This window comes from Oncorhynchus masou, unplaced genomic scaffold, assembly GCF_036934945.1.
Source record: "Oncorhynchus masou masou isolate Uvic2021 unplaced genomic scaffold, UVic_Omas_1.1 unplaced_scaffold_711, whole genome shotgun sequence".
In the NCBI taxonomy this organism is placed as follows: domain Eukaryota; kingdom Metazoa; phylum Chordata; class Actinopteri; order Salmoniformes; family Salmonidae; genus Oncorhynchus; species Oncorhynchus masou.
In genome coordinates, this window is record NW_027013576.1 from 137501 (window position 1) to 143230 (window position 5730).

Sequence of the window (5730 nt, forward strand, 5' to 3'; positions counted from 1 at the left end):
TTTACAGAGGGGCTTGTCATGTCTTGTTATGTCTGTTCCTGTCCTTTCTCTTCACTCTCTCTCTCTGCTGGTCTTTTTAGGTTACCTTCTCTGTCTCTCATTCCTCAGCTGTTCTACATCTGCCCTAACTAGCTCTTTCACTCTTCCCCACCTGTTTTCTCTTCCCCCTCTGATTAGGTCTCTATTTCTTTCTCTGTTCCTGCTACTTTCAGTGTCTGATTCTTGTTTGTGTTTTTTGATGCCAGAAGCAAGCTGTCGTCTCGTTTGCTTCCACCTTGTCCTGTCCTGTCGGAGTCTGCCTGGCAGGAGCATCCTGCACTATACTAACGTTCTTTTTGTTCCGCTGACAACGTTGGAAGAGGATTTATGCCATTCCTGTATTTTCATTAAAGAGCTCTGTTTTCTGTTAAAACCGCTTTTGGGTCTTCACTCAAGTTCATAACAGAAGAATCAGACCAAGAATGGACCCAGCGGCTCCGGACCCTTTTCACTCCGCCGTCGAGATCCAGGGAGCGATGCTAGGCAGACACGAGGAAGAATTGTCTGCTGCTCAACATGCCGTTGAGACCCTGGCCGTCCAAGTCTCCGACCTCACAAGACAGGTTCACCAACTCCACCTCGATCCACCGCCCACTTCCAGGGTTTCCGAGTCTCCGGAGCCCAGGATCAACAACCCGCCGTGTTACTCTGGGGAGCCCACTGAGTGCCGCTCATTCCTCACTCAGTGTGATGTGGTGTTCTCTCTCCAGCCCAACACTTACTCCAGGAGCGCAGCCCGCATCGCCTACGTCATTTCTCTCCTTACCGGACGGGCGCGTGAGTGGGGCACGGCAGTCTGGGAGGCGAGGGCTGAGTGTATTAACCAGTATCAGGACTTTAAGGAGGAGATGATACGGGTTTTTGACCGTTCTGTTTTTGGCGAGGAGGCTTCCAGGGCCCTGTCTTCCCTATGTCAGGGGAATAGATCCATAACGGATTATTCTATTGAGTTTCGCACTCTCGCTGCCTCTAGTGACTGGAACGAGCCGGCTTTGCTCGCTCGTTTTCTGGAGGGTCTCCACGTCGAGGTTAAGGATGAGATCCTCTCCCGGGAGGTTCCTTCCAGTCTGGACTCCTTAATAGCTCTCGCTATTCGCATAGAGCGACGGTTTGATCTTCGTCGCCGAGCTCGTGGAAAGGAGCTCACGTTCTCCGTTGCTCCCCTCTCCACATCACTGCCACCTGCCGCATCACTGCCACCCTCCTCCGCCGGCTCGGATGCTGAGCCTATGCAGCTGGGGGTATTCGCATCTCGGCCAAGGAGAGGGAACGGAGAATCACCAATCGCCTCTGTCTCTACTGCGGCTCCGCTGGTCATTTTGTCACCTCATGTCCAGTAAAAGCCAGAGCTCATCAGTAAGAGGAGGGCTACTGGTGAGCGCAACTACTCAGGCCTCTCCTTCTGGATCACGCACTACCTTTCCGGTCCATCTCCGCTGGCCCGGTTCATCTGCTTCCTGCAGTGCCTTGATAGACTCTGGGGCGGAGGGCTGTTTTATGGACGAGACCTGGGCTCGGGAACATGACATTCCTCTCAGACAGTTAGGGGAGCCCAGGGCCTTGTTCGCTTTAGATGGTAGTTCTCTCCCCAAGATTCAGCGTGAGACGCTGCCTTTAACCCTCACTGTCTCTGGTAATCATAGCGAAACCATTTCTTTTTTAATTTTTCGTTCACCTTTTACACCTGTTGTTTTGGGTCATCCCTGGCTAGTGCGCCATAACCCTTCTATTAATTGGTCTAGTAATACTATCCTATCCTGGAATGTCTCTTGTCATGTAACCTGTTTAATGTCTGCTATCCCTCCTGTTTCCTCTGTCTCTTCTTCACAGGAGGAGCCTGGCGATTTGACAGGGGTGCCGGAGGAGTATCACGATCTGCGCACGGTGTTCAGTCGTTCCAAGGCCACTTCTCTCCCTCCACACCGGTCGTATGACTGTAGTATTGATCTCCTTCCGGGAACTACTCCCCCGGGGTAGATTATACTCTCTGTCGGCTCCCGAACGTAAGGCTCTCGAGGATTATTTGTCGGTTTCGCTTGACGCCGGTACCATAGTCTCCTCCTCCTCCCCCGCCGGAGCGGGGTTTTTTTTTGTTCAGAAGAAGGACGGGTCCCTGCGCCCATGCGTGGATTATCGAGGGCTGAATGACATAACAGTTAAGAATCGTTATCCGCTTCCTCTTATGTCTTCAGCCTTCGAGATCCTGCAGGGAGCCAGGTTTTTCACCAAATTGGACCTTCGTAACGCCTACCATCTCGTGCGCATCAGGGAGGGGGACGAGTGGAAGACGGCGTTTAACACTCCGTTAGGGCACTTTGAATACCGGGTTCTTCCTTTCGGCCTCGTTAACGCTCCAGCTGTCTTTCAGGCACTAGTTAACGACGTCCTGAGAGACATGCTGAACATTTTTGTTTTCGTTTACATGGACGATATCCTGATTTTTTCACCGTCTCTCTCGATTCATGTTCAGCACGTGCGACGCGTCCTCCAGCGCCTTTTGGAGAACTGTCTTTATGTGAAGGCTGAGAAGTGCACTTTTCATGCCGCCTCTGTCCCTTTTCTCGGTTCCGTTATTTCCGCTGAGGGCATTAAGATGGATCCCGCTAAGGTCCAGGCTGTCATTGATTGGCCCGTTCCTAAGTCACGCGTTGAGCTGCAGCGCTTTCTGGGCTTCGCTAATTTCTACCGTCGTTTCATCCATAATTTCGGTCAGGTGGCAGCTCCTCTCACAGCCCTTACTTCTGTTAAGACGTGCTTTAAGTGGTCCGTTTCCGCCCAGGGAGCTTTTGATCTTCTTAAGAATCGTTTTACATCCGCACCTATTCTTGTTACACCTGACATCTCTAGACAGTTTGTTGTTGAGGTTGACGCGTCAGAGGTGGGCGTGGGAGCCATTCTTTCTCAGCGCTCTCTCTCTGACGGCAAGGTCCATCCTTGCGCGTTTTTCTCTCATCGCTTATCGCCGTCAGAACGTAACTATGATGTTGGTAATCGCGAACTGCTCGCCATCCGCTTAGCCCTAGGCGAATGGCGACAGTGGTTGGAGGGCGGCGTTCCTTTTGTCGTTTGGACTGACCATAGGAACCTTGAGTACATCCGTTCAGCCAAACGACTTAATGCGCGTCAGGCTCGTTGGGCTCTGTTTTTCGCTCGTTTCGAGTTTGTTATTTCTTATCGTCCGGGCTCAAAAAACACCAAACCTGATGCTTTATCTCGTCTCTTCAGTTCTTCTGAGGTCTCCACCGACCCCGATGGGATTCTCCCTGAGGGGCGTGTTGTCGGGTTGACTGTCTGGGGAATTGAGAGGCAGGTAAAGCAAGCACTCGCTCACACTCCGTCGCCGCGAGCTTGTCCTAGGAACCTTCTGTTCGTTCCCGTTCCTTCTCGTCCGGCCGTTCTTCAGTGGGCCCACTCTGCCAAGTTAGCCGGCCACCCCGGCGTTCGGGGTACGCTCGCTTCCATTCGCCAGCGTTTCTGGTGGCCCACTCGGGAACGTGACGCGCGTCGATTTGTCGCCGCTTGTTCGGTCTGCGCGCAGACTAAATCTGGGAACTCTCCTCCTGCCGGCCGTCTCAGACCGCTTCCCATTCCCTCTCGACCGTGGTCTCACATCGCTTTAGATTTTATCACCGGACTGCCTTCATCAGCGGGGAAGACAGTTATTCTTACGGTTGTCGATAGATTCTCTAAGGCGGCTCATTTCATTCCTCTCGATAAGCTCCCTTCTGCTAAGGAGACGGCTCAGATCATTATCGAGAATGTTTTCCGAATTCATGGCCTTCCGTCTGACGTCGTTTCCGACAGAGGCCCGCAGTTCACGTCTCAATTTTGGAGGGAGTTTTGCCGTTTGATTGGGGCTTCCGTCAGTCTCTCGTCCGGCTTTCATCCCCAGTCTAACGGTCAAGCCGAACGGGCCAATCAGACTGTTGGTCGCATTTTACGCAGTCTTTCTTTTCGTAACCCTGCGTCTTGGTCAGAACAGCTCCCCTGGGCAGAGTACGCCCACAACTCGCTTCCTCGTCTGCTACCGGTCTATCCCCTTTTCAGTGTAGCCTCGGGTACCAGCCTCCGCTGTTCTCATCTCAGCTCGCCGAGTCCTGCGTCCCCTCCGCTCAGGCTTTTGTCCAGCGTTGCGAGCGCACCTGGAAGGGGGTCAGGTCGGCACTTTGCCGTAATAGGGCGCAGACTGTGAGGGCCGCTAATAAGCGTAGGACCAAGAGTCCTAGATATTGTTGCGGTCAGAGAGTATGGCTCTCCACTCAGAACCTTCCCCTTAGGACAGCTTCTCGCAAGTTGGCCCCGCGGTTCATTGGTCCGTTCCGTATTTCCCAGGTCATTAATCCTGTCGCAGTGCGACTTCTTCTCCCGCGCTATCTTCGTCGCGTTCACCCGGTCTTCCATGTCTCCTGTGTTAAGCCCGTTCTTCGCGCCCCGCTCGTCCCCCGTCCCCCCATCCTTGTCGAGGGCGCACCCATCTACAGGGTTCGTAAGATTTTGGACATGCGCCCTCGGGGCCGTGGTCATCAGTACCTAGTGGATTGGGAGGGGTACGGTCCTGAGGAGAGGAGTTGGGTTCCCTCTCGGGACGTGCTGGACCGTTCGCTGATCGATGATTTCCTCCGTTGCCGCCAGGTTTCCTCCTCGAGTGCGCCAGGAGGCGCTCGGTGAGTGGGGGGGTACTGTCATGTCTTGTTATGTCTGTTCCTGTCCTTTCTCTTCACTCTCTCTCTCTGCTGGTCTTTTTAGGTTACCTTCTCTGTCTCTCATTCCTCAGCTGTTCTACATCTGCCCTAACTAGCTCTTTCACTCTTCCCCACCTGTTCTCTCTTCCCCCTCTGATTAGGTCTCTATTTCTTTCTCTGTTCCTGCTACTTTCAGTGTCTGATTCTTGTTTGTGTTTTTTGATGCCAGAAGCAAGCTGTCGTCTCGTTTGCTTCCACCTTGTCCTGTCCTGTCGGAGTCTGCCTGGCAGGAGCATCCTGCACTATACTAACGTTCTTTTTGTTCCGCTGACAACGTTGGAAGAGGATTTATGCCATTCCTGTATTTTCATTAAAGAGCTCTGTTTTCTGTTAAAACCGCTTTTGGGTCTTCACTCAAGTTCATAACAGGGCTATATCTATATAAGCATAGGGAGGGATACTGCCGTGGTGAATATATTCAGTGCATTGACAGTGAGAATATACCATTTACAGAGGGGCTATATCTATATAAGCATAGGGAGGGATACTGCCGTGGTGAATATATTCAGTGCATTGACAGTGAGAATATACCATTTACAGAGGGGCTATATCTATATAAGCATAGGGGGGGATACTGCCGTGGTGAATATATTCAGTGCATTGACAGTGAGAATATACCATTTACAGAGGGGCTATATCTATATATATCTATATAAGCATAGGGAGGGATACTGCCGTGGTGAATATATTCAGTGCATTGACAGTGAGAATATACCATTTACAGAGGGGCTATATCTATATAAGCATAGGGGGATACTGCCGTGGTGAATATATTCAGTGCATTGACAGTGAGAATATACCATTTACAGAGGGGCTATATCTATATAAGCATAGGGAGGGATACTGCCGTGGTGAATATATTCAGTGCATTGACAGTGAGAATATACCATTTACAGAGGGGCTATATCTATATAAGCATAGGGGGATACTGCCGTGGTGAATATATTCA